This window comes from Oncorhynchus clarkii, chromosome 18 (assembly GCF_045791955.1).
Source record: "Oncorhynchus clarkii lewisi isolate Uvic-CL-2024 chromosome 18, UVic_Ocla_1.0, whole genome shotgun sequence".
NCBI lineage: Eukaryota > Metazoa > Chordata > Actinopteri > Salmoniformes > Salmonidae > Oncorhynchus > Oncorhynchus clarkii.
The window spans coordinates 1,756,678-1,774,120 of NC_092164.1; positions in this window are offsets into that span (position 1 = coordinate 1,756,678).

The window sequence follows — 17,443 nt, forward strand, 5'->3', positions numbered from 1 at the left end:
CTATAGTGAGAGGCTGTACTGTGTGATTATCATGGTCACAGTTCTATAGTGAGAGGCTGTACTGTGTGATTATCCTGGTCACAGTTCTATAGTGAGAGGCTGTACTGTGTGATTATCATGGTCACAGTGAGAGGCTGTACTGTGTGATTATCATGGTCACAGTTCTATAGTGAGAGGCTGTACTGTGTGATTATCCTGGTCACAGTTCTATAGTGAGAGGCTGTACTGTGTGATTATCATGGTCACAGTGAGAGGCTGTACTGTGTGATTATCATGGTCACAGTTCTATAGTGAGAGGCTGTACTGTGTGATTATCCTGGTCACAGTTCTATAGTGAGAGGCTGTACTGTGTGATTATCATGGTCACAGTGAGAGGCTGTACTGTGTGATTATCATGGTCACAGTTCTATAGTGAGAGGCTATACTGTGTGATTATCATGGTCACAGTTCTACAGTGAGAGGCTGTACTGTGTGATTATCCTGGTCACAGTTCTATAGTGAGAGGCTGTACTGTGTGATTATCCTGGTCACAGTTCTATAGTGAGAGGCTGTACTGTGTGATTATCATGGTCACAGTGATAGGCTGTACTGTGTGATTATCATGGTCACAGTTCTATAGTGAGAGGCTGTACTGTGTGATTATCCTGGTCACAGTTCTATAGTGAGAGGCTGTACTGTGTGATTATCCTGGTCACAGTTCTATAGTGAGAGGCTGTACTGTGTGATTATCCTGGTCACAGTTCTATAGTGAGAGGCTGTACTTTGTGATTATCCTGGTCACAGTTCTATAGTGAGAGGCTGTACTGTGTGATTATCCTGGTCACAGTTCTATAGTGAGAGGCTGTACTGTGTGATTATCATGGTCACAGTGAGAGGCTGTACTGTGTGATTATCATGGTCACAGTTCTATAGTGAGAGGCTATACTGTGTGATTATCATGGTCACAGTTCTACAGTGAGAGGCTGTACTGTGTGATTATCCTGGTCACAGTTCTATAGTGAGAGGCTGTACTGTGTGATTATCCTGGTCACAGTTCTATAGTGAGAGGCTGTACTGTGTGATTATCATGGTCACAGTGATAGGCTGTACTGTGTGATTATCATGGTCACAGTTCTATAGTGAGAGGCTGTACTGTGTGATTATCCTGGTCACAGTTCTATAGTGAGAGGCTGTACTGTGTGATTATCCTGGTCACAGTTCTATAGTGAGAGGCTGTACTGTGTGATTATCCTGGTCACAGTTCTATAGTGAGAGGCTGTACTGTGTGATTATCCTGGTCACAGTTCTATAGTGAGAGGCTGTACTGTGTGATTATCCTGGTCACAGTTCTATAGTGAGAGGCTGTACTGTGTGATTATCCTGGTCACAGTTCTATAGTGAGAGGCTGTACTGTGTGATTATCATGGTTACAGTGAGAGGCTGTACTGTGTGATTATCATGGTCACAGTTCTATAGTGAGAGGCTGTACTGTGTGATTATCCTGGTCACAGTTCTATAGTGAGAGGCTGTACTGTGTGATTATCCTGGTCACAGTTCTATAGTGAGAGGCTGTACTGTGTGATTATCCTGGTCACAGTTCTATAGTGCGAGGCTGTACTGTGTGATTATCATGGTCACAGTGAGAGGCTGTACTGTGTGATTATCATGGTCACAGTTCTATAGTGAGAGGCTGTACTGTGTTATTATCATGGTCACAGTTCTACAGTGAGAGGCTGTACTGTGTGATTATCCTGGTCACAGTTCTATAGTGAGAGGCTGTACTGTGTGATTATCCTGGTCACAGTTCTATAGTGAGAGGCTGTACTGTGTGATTATCATGGTCACAGTGAGAGGCTGTACTGTGTGATTATCATGGTCACAGTTCTATAGTGAGAGGCTGTACTGTGTGATTATCCTGGTCACAGTTCTATAGTGAGAGGCTGTACTGTGTGATTATCCTGGTCACAGTTCTACAGTGAGAGGCTGTACTGTGTGATTATCCTGGTCACAGTTCTATAGTGAGAGGCTGTACTGTGTGATTATCCTGGTCACAGTTCTATAGTGAGAGGCTGTACTGTGTGATTATCCTGGTCACAGTTCTATAGTGAGAGGCTGTACTGTGTGATTATCCTGGTCACAGTTCTATAGTGAGAGGCTGTACTGTGTGATTATCATGGTCACAGTTCTATAGTGAGAGGCTGTACTGTGTGATTATCCTGGTCACAGTTCTATAGTGAGAGGCTGTACTGTGTGATTATCCTGGTCACAGTTCTAGAGTGAGAGGCTGTACTGTGTGATTATCCTGGTCACAGTTCTATAGTGAGAGGCTGTACTGTGTGATTATCCTGGTCACAGTTCTATAGTGAGAGGCTGTACTGTGTGATTATCCTGGTCACAGTTCTAGAGTGAGAGGCTGTACTGTGTGATTATCCTGGTCACAGTTCTATAGTGAGAGGCTGTACTGTGTGATTATCCTGGTCACAGTTCTATAGTGAGAGGCTGTACTGTGTGATTATCCTGGTCACAGTTCTATAGTGAGAGGCTGTACTGTGTGATTATCCTGGTCACAGTTCTATAGTGAGAGGCTGTACTGTGTGATTATCCTGGTCACAGTTCTATAGTGAGAGGCTGTACAGTGTGATTATCCTGGTCACAGTTCTATAGTGAGAGGCTGTACTGTGTGATTATCCTGGTCACAGTTCTATAGTGAGAGGCTGTACTGTGTGATTATCCTGGTCACAGTTCTATAGTGAGAGGCTGTACTGTGTGATTATCCTGGTCACAGTTCTATAGTGAGAGGCTGTACTGTGTGATTATCATGGTTACAGTGAGAGGCTGTACTGTGTGATTATCATGGTCACAGTTCTATAGTGAGAGGCTGTACTGTGTGATTATCCTGGTCACAGTTCTATAGTGAGAGGCTGTACTGTGTGATTATCCTGGTCACAGTTCTATAGTGAGAGGCTGTACTGTGTGATTATCATGGTCACAGTTCTATAGTGAGAGGCTGTACTGTGTGATTATCCTGGTCACAGTTCTATAGTGAGAGGCTGTACTGTGTGATTATCCTGGTCACAGTTCTATAGTGAGAGGCTGTACTGTGTGATTATCATGGTCACAGTTCTATAGTGAGAGGCTGTACTGTGTGATTATCCTGGTCACAGTTCTATAGTGAGAGGCTGTACTGTGTGATTATCATGGTCACAGTGAGAGGCTGTACTGTGTGATTATCATGGTCACAGTTCTATAGTGAGAGGCTGTAATGTGTGATTATCCTGGTCACAGTTCTATAGTGAGAGGCTGTACTGTGTGATTATCATGGTCACAGTGAGAGGCTATACTGTGTGATTATCATGGTCACAGTTCTATAGTGAGAGGCTGTACTGTGTGATTATCCTGGTCACAGTTCTATAGTGAGAGGCTGTACTGTGTGATTATCATGGTCACAGTGAGAGGCTGTACTGTGTGATTATCATGGTCACAGTTCTATAGTGAGAGGCTGTACTGTGTGATTATCATGGTCACAGTTCTACAGTGAGAGGCTGTACTGTGTGATTATCCTGGTCACAGTTCTATAGTGAGAGGCTGTACTGTGTGATTATCCTGGTCACAGTTCTATAGTGAGAGGCTGTAGTGTGTGTGTGTGTGTGTGTGTGTGTGTGTGTGTGTGTGTGTGTGTGTGTGTGTGTGTGTGTGTGTGTGTGCGTACGTCTGTTTGACTGTGTGTGTCTGTGCGTGTCTGTCAGCGTCTGTGTGTGTGCGTGTGTGTGTGTGTGTGTGTGTGTGTGTGTGTGTGTGTGTGTGTGTGTGCGTACGTCTGTTTGACTGTGTGTGTCTGTACAGTACCAGAATTAAACTGAATTATACTATCCACTGTGAATCACTGGAACAGTTCCGTGAATGAGCTCCTCACACAGGTACACGTTGTCCAGATCATAACACAGTCCTTTTATAGGGCTTCTCCTAAACCCACAGAGGAAACCTGAGCTCCATCTGTCTACAGAGGAAACCTGAGCTCCATCTGTCTACAGAGGAAACCTGAGCTCCATCTGTCTACAGAGGAAACCTGAGCTCCATCTGCCCACAGAGGAAACCTGAGCTCCATCTGTCTACAGAGGAAACCTGAGCTCCATCTGTCTACAGAGGAAACCTGATCTCCATCTGACTACAGAGGAAACCTGAGCTCCATCTGCCTACATATTGGAGTATTGGAGTGTTGGAGTGTTGGAATATTGTAGTGTTGGAGTGTTGGAATATTGTAGTTTTGCAGTGTTGAGGTGTTGGAGTGTTGGAGTGTTGGAATGATGGAGTGTTGGAATGATGGAGGGTTGGAGTATTGGAGTGTTGGAGTGTTAGAGTGTTGGAGTGTTAGAGTGTTGGAGTGTTAGAGTGTTAGAGTATTGGAGTGTTGGAGTGTTGGAGTATTGGAGTGTTAGAGTATTGGAGTATTGGAGTATTGGAGTATTGGAGTATTGGAGTGTTGGAATGTTGGAGTGTTGGAGTGATGGAGTGTTGGAGTGTTGGAGTGTTGGAGTGTTGGAGTGTTAGAATGTTGGAGTGTTGGAGTGTTAGAGTGTTGAGGTGTTGTAGTGTTGGAGTGTTGGAGTGTTGGAGTGTTGGAATGTTGGAGTGTTGGAGTGTTGGAATGTTGGAGTGTTGGAGTGTTGGAGTATTGGAATGTTGGAGTGTTAGAGTGTGCTGCTGGCTATCCGGAAATTTAAAAACAAGAAAATGCTACCGTCTGCTTTGCTTGATATAAGTAATTTGAAATGATGTAAGTAAATATCTTTACTTATATATTTTAGCAATTACATTTACTTTTGATACTTCCTGCAATTATATTGACAACCACATGCTTTTAATGAAGTAGTATTTTACTGGGTGACTTTCACTTTGACTTGAGTCATTTTCTATTAAGGTGTCTATACTTTATTAGGGTGTCTATACTTGATTAAGGTGTCTGTACTTTATTAATGTGTCTATACTGTATTAAGGTGTCTATACTTTATTCAGGTGTCTATACTTTATTAAGGTGTCTATACTTTATTAAGGTGTCTATACTCTATTAAGGTGTCTATACTTTATTCAGGTGTCTATACTTTATTAAGGTGTCTATACTTTATTAAGGTGTCTATACTCTTTTAAGGTGTCTATACTTTATTCAGGTGTCTATAATCTATTCAGGTGTCTATACTTTACTAAGGTGTCTATACTCTATTAAGGTGTCTATACTATATTAGGGTGTCTATACTTTATTAAGGTGTCTATACTTTATTCAGGTGTCTATACTTTATTCAGTTGTCTATATTCTATTCAGGTGTCTATATTTTATTCAAGTGTCTATACTCTATTCAGGTGTCTATACTCTATTCAGGTGTCTATATTCTATTCAGGTGTCTAAATTTTATTCAGGTGTCTATACTCTATTAAGGTGTCTATACTTTATTAAGGTGTCTATACTTGATTTAGGTGTCTATACTCAATTAGGGTGTCTATACTTTATTAAGGTGTCTATATTTTATTAAGGTGTCTATACTTTATTAAGGTGTCTATACTTTATTAAGGTGTCTATACTCTATTAGGGTGTCTATACTTTATTAAGGTGTCTATATTTTATTAAGGTGTCTATACTTTATTCAGGTGTCTATACTCTATTAAGGTGTCTATACTTTATTAAGGTGTCTATACTCTATTAGGGTGTCTATACTTTATTAAGGTGTCTATATTTTATTAAGGTGTCTATACTTTATTCAGGTGTCTATACTCTATTCAGGTGTCTATATTTTATTCAGGTGTCTATACTCTATTAGGGTGTCTATACTTTATTCAGGTGTCTATATTCTATTCAGGTGTCTATATTCTATTCAGGTGTCTATAATTTATTGAGGTGTCTATACTCTATTCAGGTGTCTATACTCTATTCAGGTGTCTATATTCTATTCAGGTGTCTATATTTTATTCAGGTGTCTATACTCTATTCAGGTGTCTATAATTTATTCAGGTGTCTATACTCTTTTCAGGTGTCTATACTCTATTCAGGTGTCTATATTCTATTCAGGTGTCTATACTCTATGCAGGTGTCTATACTCTATTCAGGTGTCTATACTTTATTAAGGTGTCTATACTTTATTCAGGTGTCTATACTCTATTCAGGTGTCTATAATTTATTCAGGTGTCTATACTTTATTAAGGAGTCTATACTTTATTAATGTGTCTATACTCTATTCAGGTGTCTATACTTTATTCAGGTGTCTATACTTTATTAATGTGTCTATACTCTATTCAGGTGTCTAAACTTTATTAAGGTGTCTATACTTTATTAAGGTGTCTATACTCTATTCAGGTGTCTATACTTTATTAAGGTGTCGATACTTTATTAATGTGTCTATACTCTATTCAGGTGTCTATACTTTATTCAGGTGTCTATACTTTATTAATGTGTCTATACTCTATTCAGGTGTCTATACTTTATTAAGGTGTCTATATTTTATTAAGGTGTCTATACTCTATTCAGGTGTCTATACTCTAGTCAGGTGTCTATACTCTATTAAGGTGTCTATACTTTATTAATGTGTCTATACTCTATTCAGGTGTCTATACTCTATTCAGGTGTCTATAATTTATTCAGGTGTCTATACTCTATTCAGGTGTCTATAATTTATTAAGGTGTCTATACTCTATTCAGGTGTCTATACTTTATTAAGGTGTCTATACTTTATTAAGGTATCTATACTCTATTAAGGTGTCTATACTCTATTCAGGTGTCTATACTTTTACTCACGTGTGACAATTGGGTCCTTTTTCCAACGCTGGAGTCTTTAGGCTACTCTGAGAAACCAAACAAACAAATGTTTACACACAGAGGGTTTATTTTATCCAAAATCAATTTTCAAGGGAGATTAGCATAACATCTTTAATTATGCAAAGACAAATTATCAATGTTGTTAATTACTGGTTTAAAAAAAAGCTTACAGTGTGTGTGTGTGTGTGTGTGTGTGTGTGTGTGTGTGTGTGTGTGTGTGTGTGTGTGTGTGTGTGTGTGGTGTGTGTGTGTGTGTGTGTGTGTGTGTGTGTGTGTGTGTGTGTGTGTGTGGTGTGTGTGTGTGTGTGTTTCTAGGCACTTTGACGCGTTAGAACTTTTTACTTTTTCAAGTACGTGGTTTGGTTTTGATTTATTTATTGATTTATTTATTTATTTATTTAGGGTCAAAGTGTTGTTGTTTTTTCAGTTTAAAGGAGGACAACAAATCCCCTGTGGAGAACACAGTTAAAAACCCTTAACCCTTTTTCAGTCCCAAGTCCTCGGCAAAAATCAGCTTTTAATTCATCAGACCTTCATATATCTGCATGTCCAGCCCTTATATTTACCCTCAAGTGTTATACATTTGTAATTTTCAGGAGAACCAGGGCTTTACAAGGAGAATAAAAAAAACATTTGACATAAACAGTAGGATTCATGAGTTTTATTGAGAAACGTCAACAACAACAGAAGATTCAGTTCGCCAAAAAACTAAAAAACCTGATAAAAATGAATGTTTATGAACGCTGTAAGTACAGAAATGGTTTGCTAAGTGGGAAATTAATATCCAACTAGTCAGTGATAACTGTGTGGAGTAGGACGTTTGTGACAGCAACATCACTATGTCCTGGGATTTCCTATGATCTATGTAGAAGAACCCCTTACAGTATTATAGACACTATGACCTGGGATTTACTATAGTCTTCTAGATTAACCCCTTACAGTATTATAGACACTATGACCTGGGATTTCCTATAGTCTTCTATGTAGAAGAACCCCTTACATTCTAATGTCTCTTGTGTACCTTGTGAGTGTGTTCATTAGAGTCTCAGCTTTTTCTATATAGTTTTTAATGTTTGTAACTCAAACTGATTCAGATGCTCCCTCGTCTCACAAACACTCTCTAGTTCAGCCCCCTGTTAATCACACAACAGATGCAGAAGAGACAGACCCATCCAGCATGGCAAAGTCCAGCACGTACCCAGAGTTACAGTGGGAGTATGGGTGGGAATATTTACCTAGACGTTTCAAAAACACAATAAAATTTGTCTTGATACAACATCAGTTCACTTCACCTGTAATACGGGCTATTTGACCAAGAAGGAGAGTGATGGAGTGTTGGAGTGTTGGAGTGTTGGAGTGATGGAGTGATGGAGTGATGGAGTGTTGGAGTGATGGAGTGTTGGAGTGTTGGAGTGTTGGAGTGTTGGAGTGTTGGAGTGATGGAGTGTTGGAGTGATGGAGTGTTGGAGTGATGGAGTGTTGGAGTGTTGGAGTGATGGAGTGTTGGAGTGTTGGAGTGTTGGAGTGATGGAGTGCTGCATCAGATGACCTGGCCTCCACCATCTCCAGACCTCAACCCAGTTGAGATATGCTGGGATGAGTTGGACCGCAGAGATTAGGAAAAGCAGTCAACAAGTGCTCAGCATATGTGGGAACTTCTTCAAGACTGTTGGAAAAGCATTCCAGGTGAAGCTGTTTGAGAGAATTCCAAGAGTGTGCAAAGCTGCCATCAAGGCAAAGGGTGGCTAGTTTGAAGAATCTCAAATATAAAATGTATTTTGATTTGTTTAACTTTGTTGGTTTCATATGTGTTATTTCATAGTTTGATGCCTTCATTATTATTATACAATGTAGAAAATAGAAAAAATTAAGAAAAACCCTTGAATGAGTAGGTGTGTCCAAACTTTTGACTGGTACTGTACATTCATTCACTGTCCTGGGTTATCCACTGTCCTGGGTCATTCACTGTTCTGGGTCATTCACTGTCCTGGGTTATCCACTGTCCTGGGTCATTCACTGTCCTGGGTCATTCACTGTCCTGGGTTATCCACTGTCCTGGGTCATTCACTGTCCTGGGTTATCCACTATCCTGGGTTATCCACTGTCCTGGGTCATTTACTGTCCTGGGTCATTCACTGTCCTGGGTTATCCACTGTCCTGGGTTATCCACTGTCCTGGGTTATCCACTGTCCTGGGTCTGAAAGCAAAAATATAGATCATCCAGCTTGAAAACCAAAGAGAAAATATATTGTAAGTTGCTGTTTTCTCTCCCGAAAAAAGCCCAAAAAGATTCTGCCAAAACCCCAGAAAATGGTTTTGGTTTCTGGGTCGTCACATCAATACAATACTGTGTCCCAAACGGCATCCTATTCACTATATAGTACACTACCTTTAATAGTGCTCTGGTCAAAAGTTGACCACTATGTAGAGAATAGGGTGCCATTTGATCCTCAGCTGGTGATCTGTACAGCCGGTGTTAACACCGAATGTACAGTACCTAATGAAAAGGACCTAGAACGCTGTTCCTGGTGTCAATGTTAGTGAGACAATATGATGGATTGTCCATTTTACAGGCTATTTCATACGCTGTGCTACTCTAAACTGGATTTTCGGAGCGCTTTTTACTTGAAACATCAATTTTTTTGTGACATCGTTATTCATCGGGGAGGAATGGAGAGAGGCGAGCAGCGAGCGGCGCCAAGGGTCGACTTATTTCCTGTGAACACACTCGGGACAGAGAGCGAGAGAGAGGGGGGGGTGAAAGAGAGAGGGGGACAGAGGGAGAAACAGAGGGGGGGGAGAGGGAGAAAGAGAGAGGGGGAGAGAGAGAGAGTGGGACAGGGAGAAACAGAAAAGGGAAGAGAAGGAGAAAGAGAGAGGGAGAGGGAGACCTAGGGGGGCACTTCATTCACTTCTCGTGGTAGTATAAGCACCCCCCTCCCTCCCCCCTCCCTCCCTTTCCCCCTCCCTTCCCCCTTCTTTACCCCCTGGCACCCTATATGCTCTTTATCATCACATACACACACACACACACACACACACACACACACACACACACACACACACACACACACACCTTCCTAACCTTAAGGCGTCCACGTTTCCCAGCTGAAACAGTTTGGTAGAGTTTGTGCATATCTTATGACAACATTTTGTGACTAGTCAGTCAGTCAACCAGTCAGTCAGTCAACCAGTCAGTCAGTCAACCAGTAAGTCAACCAGTCAACCAGTCAGTCAACCAGTCAGTCAACCAGTCAGTCAACCAGTCAGTCAACCAGTAAGTCAACCAGTCAACCAGTCAGTCAACCAGTCAACCAGTCAGTCAGTCAATCAGTCAGTCAACCAGTCTGTCAACCAGTCAGTCAGTCTGTCAACCAGTCAGTCAGTCAGTCAATCAGTCAATCAGTCAGTCAGTCAACCAGTCAGTCAGTCACCCAGTCAGTCAGTCAGTCAGTCACCCAGTCAGTCAGTCAGTCAACCAGTCAGTCAACCAGTCAGTCAGTCACCCAGTCAGTCAGTCAGTCAGTCAACCAGTCAGTCAGTCAACCAGTCAGTCAACCAGTCAGCAAATCAGTCAGTCAGTCGTAGTAGTGACTCATCGAGACTCAGGAAAGGTTTTCTGTGGTAGTAGTGACTCAGTTAGACAGAGGAAAGGTTTTATGTGGTAGTATGGTTTCATGCGTCCTGGTAGAGAGTTATGACTGTAATATTCATTCTGCCTGATAAATGTCATCGAAAATTTTTATTTAGTTGATTGCCTTCGATAAATCTCCCTGTGATTAAACAGAGCACAGATAGCACTTAAAATGCAATTTCAAACTTAGATGACATTCTGTGTGATGTAGTTAATATCAGGTGTCTGTGTGTCCCAAATGGAACCCCATTCCCTTTATAGACACTACTTTAGACCAGCACCTATAGGCTAGTGCCCTACTTTAGACCAGGACCTATAGGGTTGTGCTCTACTTTAGACCAGGGCCTATTGGATAGTGCCCTACTTTAGACCAGGGCCTATTGGATAGTGCCCTACTTTAGACCAGGGTCTATAGGGTAGTGCCCTACTTTAGACCAGGGTCTATAGGGTAGTGCCCTACTTTAGACCAGGGCCTATAGGGTAGTGCCCTACTTTAGACCAGGGCCTATAGGGTAGTGCCCTACAGTATAAAGGGCCTATAGTGTAGTGCCCTACTTTAGACCAGGGTCTATAGGGTAGTGCCCTACTTTAGACCAGAATCTATAGGGTAGTGCACTACTTTAGACTAGGGCCTATAGGTAGTGGACTACTTTAGACCAGGGCCTATAGGGTAGTGCCCTACTTTAGACCAGGGTCTATAGGGTAGTGCCCTACTTTAGACCAGGACCTATAGGGTAATGCCCTACTTTAGACCAGGGTCTATAGGGTAGTGCCCTACTTTAGACCAGGGTCTATAGGATAGTGCCCTACTTTAGACCAGGGCCTACAGGTAGTGGACTACTTTAGACCAGGGCCTACATGTAGTGGACTACTTTAGACCAGGGTGTATAGGGTAGTGGACTACTTTAGACCAGGTCCTATAGGGTAGTGCCCTACAGTATAAAGGGCCTATAGGGTAATGCCCTACAGTATAAAGGGGATATGGAGCCTTTTTGGGACTCAGTCCAGGTCGTCTGTGAAAATAACATTTGAAGGAAAAGAGTACAAGGACAGTGTACACATGCTCTGTGTATACCGGATAAATCACACAACGTCCAGTCGCTGTAGGCAGTTGTATTACCTTCAGAGATTGAACCAAACCTCATAGTTCTACATGTGCTTATATAAAACATACTACGGCAGGTGTGTTATAGAGGACAATACCACTGGCGTCTCATAGTTATAGAGTAGAATACCACTGGCATCTCATAGTTATAGAGTACAGTACCACTGGCGTCTCATAGTTATAGAGTACAATACCACTGGTGTCTCATGGTCTCCCTTCGAAATTTGACGTATTATGGATGAAAGTGGTTTCAAGGTTAATTCCGAGTGGTTACAGGGTTAATTCCGTGTGGTTACAGGGTTAATTCCGTGTGGTTACAGGGTTAATTCCGTGTGGTTACAGGGTTAATTCCGTGTGGTTACAGGGTTAATTCCAGAGGGTTAATTCCGCATGGTTACAGGGTTAATTCCGGGTGGTTACAGGGTTAATTCCGAGTGGTTACAGGGTTAATTCCGTGTGGTTACAGGGTTAATTCCGTGTGGTTACAGGGTTAATTCCGCGTGGTTACGCGTGGTTACAGGGTTAATTCCGCATGGTTACAGGGTTAATTCCGAGTGGTTACGCGTGGTTACAGGGTTAATTCTGGGTGGTTACAGGGTTAATTCCGCGTGGTTACAGGGTTAATTCCGCATGGTTACAGGGTTATTTCCACATGGTTACAGGGTTAATTCCGCGTGGTTACAGGGTTAATTCCGCGTGGTTACAGGGTAAATTCCACGTGGTTACTGGGCTCTACTGGGCTCTGCTGGGCTCTACTGGGATCTGCTGGGCTCTTTTGGGCTCTGCTGAGCTATACTGAGCTCTACTTGGCTCTACTTGGCTCTGCTGGGCTCTACTGTGCTATGCTGAGGTCTACTTGGCTCTACTGAGTTCTACTAGGCTCTACTGGGCTCTACTGTGCTATACTGAGCTATACTGGGCTCTACTGGGCTCTGCTGGGCTCTGTTGGGCTATACTGGGCTCTACTGTGTTATTCCGGGCTCTACTGGGCTCTACTGTGCTATACTGAGCTCTACTGGGCTCTACTGTGCTATGCTGAGCTCTACTGGGCTCTACTGGGCTATACTAGGCTCTACTGGGCTCTGCTGGGATCTACTGGGCTCTGCTGGGATCTACAGGGCTCTGCTGGGATCTACTGGGCTCTACTGGGCTATACTAGGCTCTACTGGGTTCTGCTGGGATCTACTGGGCTCTGCTGGGATCTGCTGGGCTCTACTGGGCTCTGCTGGGCTCTGCTGGGCTATACTTGGCTCTGCTGGGCTCTACTTGGCTCTGCTGGGCTCTACTGTGCTATGCTGAGGTCTACCTGGCTCTACTGAGTTCTACTAGGCTCTACTGGGCTCTACTGTGCTATACTGAGCTATTCTGGGCTCTACTGGGCTCTGCTGGGCTCTGTTGGGCTATACTGGGCTCTACTGGGTTATGCTGGGCTCTACTGGGCTCTACTGTGCTATACTGAGCTCTACTTGACTCTACTGGGCTCTGCTGGGCTCTACTGTGCTATGCTGAGCTCTACTGGGCTTTACTGGGCTATACTAGGCTCTACTGGGCTCTGCTGGGATCTACTGGGCTCTGCTGGGATCTACTGGGCTCTACTTGGCTCTACTAGGCTCTATTAGGCTCTACTGGGCTCTGCTGGGATCTACTGGGCTCTGCATTGGAATGTTGTTATGTGCTACCCTAACCTGTCTGGCCAGGACACTCAGATGAATTGCTGCCCTAACCTGGCTGGTGAGGACACTCAGGTGAAGAGCTGCCCTAACCTGGCTGGTGAGTATACTCAGGTGAATAATAACAGGGAGACAAACTAAAGAAAACTATTTTAGTAAATTGTTAACTTAAGATTCTCATCAAGACAGGCAGACATTCCAGCCAGACAAACAGTAGGCAGACATTCCAGCCAGACAAACAGCAGGCAGACATTCCAACCAGACAAACAGTAGGCAGACAGTCCAGCCAGACAAACAGTAGGCAGACAGTCCATCCAGACAAACAGTAGGCAGACATTCCAGCCAGACAAACAGTAGGCAGACAGTCCAGCCAGACAAACAGTAGGCAGACATTCCAGCCAGACAAACAGTAGGCAGACATTCCAACCAGACAAACAGTAGGCAGACAGTCCAGCCAGACAAACAGTAGGCAGACAGTCCAGCCAGACAAACAGTAGGCAGACAGTCCAGCCAGACAAACAGTAGGCAGACATTCCAGCCAGACAAACAGTAGGCAGACATTCCAGCCAGACAAACAGTAGGCAGACATTCCAGCCAGACAAACAGTAGGCAGACAGTCCAGCCAGACAAACAGTAGGCAGACAGTCCAGCCAGACAAACAGTAGGCAGACATTCCAGCCAGACAAACAGTAGGCAGACAGTCCAGCCAGACAAACAGTAGGCAGACATTCCAGCCAGACAAACAGTAGGCAGACATTCCAGCCAGACAAACAGTAGGCAGACAGTCCGGCAAGACAAACAGTAGGCAGACAGTCCAGCCAGACAAACAGTAGGCAGACATTCCAGCCAGACAAACAGTAGGCAGACAGTCCAGCCAGACAAACAGTAGGCAGACATTCCCGCCAGACAAACAGTAGGCAGACATTCAAGCCAGACAAACAGTAGGCAGACATTCCAGCCAGACAAACAGTAGGCAGACATTCCAGCCAGACAAACAGTAGGCAGACAGCCCAGCCAGACAAACAGTAGGCATACATTCCAGCCAGACAAACAGTAGGCAGACAGTCCAGCCAGACAAACAGTAGGCAGACATTCCAGCCAGACAAACAGTAGGCAGACATTCCAGCCAGACAAACAGTAGGCAGACAGCCCAGCCAGACAAACAGTAGGCAGACATTCCAGCCAGACAAACAGTAGGCAGACAGCCCAGCCAGACAAACAGTAGGCAGACATTCCAGCCAGACAAACAGTAGGCAGACATTCCAGCCAGACAAACAGTAGGCAGACAGTCCAGCCAGACAAACAGTAGGCAGACATTCCAGCCAGACAAAAAGTAGGCAGACATTCCAGCCAGACAAACAGTAGGCAGACATTCCAGCCAGACAAACAGTAGGCAGACAGTCCAGCCAGACAAACAGTAGGCAGACATTCCAGCCAGACAAACAGTAGGCAGACAGTCCAGCCAGACAAACATTAGGCAGACAGTCCAGCCAGACAAACAGTAGGCAGACATTCCAGCCAGACAAACAGTAGGCAGACAGTCCAGCCAGACAAACAGTAGGCAGACAGCCCAGCCAGACAAACAGCAGGCAGACATTCCAGCCAGACAAACAGTAGGCAGACAGCCCAGCCAGACAAACAGTAGGCAGACATTCCAGCCAGACAAACAGTAGGCAGACGACGACATCACTTCCCTTTCCTCTTGTCTACATGATTACAGACTACATCACTTCCCTTTCCTCTTGTCTACATGATGACAGACTACATCACTTCCCTTTCCTCTTGTCTACATGATGACAGACTACATCACTTTCCTCTAGTCTCCATGGTGACAGACTACATTACTTTCCTCTTGTCTACATGATGACAGACTACATCACTTTCCTCTTGTCTACATGATGACAGACTACATCACTTCCCTTTCCTCTTGTCAACACGATGACAGACTACATCACTTCACTTCCCTCTTGTCTACATGATTACAGACTACATCAATTCTATTTCCTCTTGTCTACATGATGACAGACTACATCACTTTCCTTTCCTCTTGTCTCCATGGTGACAGACGACATCACTTCCCTTTCCTCTTGTCTACATGATGACAGACTACATCACTTCCCTTTCCTCTTGTCTACATCATGACAGACTACATCACTTCCCTTTCCTCTTGTCTACATGATGACAGACTACATCACTTCCCTTTCCTCTTGTCTACATGATGACAGACTACATCACTTCCCCTTCCTCTTGTCTACATGATGACAGACTACATCACTTTCCTCTTGTCTCCATGGTGACAGACTACATCACTTTCCTCTTGTCTACATGATGACAGACTACATCACTTTCCTCTTGTCTACATGATGACAGACTACATCACTTCCCTTTCCTCTTGTCTACATGATGACAGATTACATCACTTCCCTTTCCTCTTGTCTACATGATGACAGACTACATCACTTCCCTTTCCTCTTGTCTCCATGGTGACAGACTACATCACCTGCCTTTCCTCTTGTCTACATGATGACAGACTACATCACTTCCCTTTCCTCTTGTCTCCATGGTGACAGACTACATCACTTCCTTTTCCTCTTGTCTACATGATTACAGACTACATCACTTCTATTTCCTCTTGTCTACATGATGACAGACTACATCACTTTTCTTTCCTCTTGTCTCCATGGTGACAGACTACATCACTTCCCTTTCCTCTTGTCTACATGGTGACAGACTACATCACTTCCCTTTCCTCTTGTCTACATGATGACAGACTACATCACTTCCCTTTCCTATTGTCTACATGATCACAGACTACATCACTTCCCTTTCCTCTGGTCTACATAGTGACTGACTAAATCACTTCCTTTTCCTCTTGTCTACATGATGACAGACTACATCACTTCCCTTTCCTCTTGTCTACATGATGACAGACTACATCACTTCACTTCCCTCTTGTCTACATGATTACAGACTACATCACTTCTATTTCCTCTTGTCTACATGATGACAGACTACATCACTTTTCTTTCCTCTTGTCTCCATGGTGACAGACGACATCACTTCCCTTTCCTCTTGTCTACATGATTACAGACTACATCACTTCCCTTTCCTCTTGTCTACATGATGACAGACTACATCACTTCCCTTTCCTCTTGTATACTTGATGACAGACTACATCACTTCCCTTTCCTAATTGTCTACATGATGACAGACTACATCACTTCCCTTTCCTCTTGTCTACATGATGACAGACTACATCACTTCCTTTTCCTCTTGTCTACATGATGACAGACTACATCACTTCCCTTTCCTCTTGTCTACATGATGACAGACTACATCACTTTCCTCTTGTCTCCATGGTGACAGACTACATCACTTTCCTCTTGTCTACATGATGACAGACTACATCACTTTCCTCTTGTCTACATGATGACAGACTACATCACTTCCCTTTCCTCTTGTCTACATGATGACAGACTACATCACTTCCCTTTCCTCTTGTCTACATGATGACAGACTACATCACTTCCCTTTCCTCTTGTCTCCATGGTGACAGACTACATCACTTCCCTTTCCTCTTGTCTACATGGTGACAGACTACATCACTTCCCTTTCCTCTTGTCTACATGATGACAGACTACATCACTTCCCTTTCCTATTGTCTACATGATGACAGACTACATCACTTCCCTTTCCTCTTGTCTACATGATGACAGACTACATCACTTCCCTTTCCTCTTGTCTACATGATGACAGACTACATCACTTCCCTTTCCTCTTGTCTACATGATGACAGACTACATCACTTCCTTTTCCTCTTGTCTACATGATGACAGACTACATCACTTCCCTTTCCTCTTGTCTACATGATGACAGACTACATCACTTCCTTTTCCTCTTGTCTACATGATGACAGACTACATCACTTCCCTTTCCTCTTGTCTACATGATGACAGACTACATCACTTTCCTCTTGTCTACATGATGACAGACTACATCACTTCCCTTTCCTCTTGTCTCCATGGTGACAGACTACATCACTTCCATTTCCTCTTGTCTACATGATGACAGACTACATCACTTCCCTTTCGTATTGTCTACATGATCACAGACTACATCACTTCCCTTTCCTATTGTCTCCATGGTGACAGACTACATCACTTCCCTTTCCTCTTGTCTACATCATGACAGACTTCATCACTTCCCTTTCCTATTGTCTACATGATCACAGACTACATCACTTCATTTTCCTC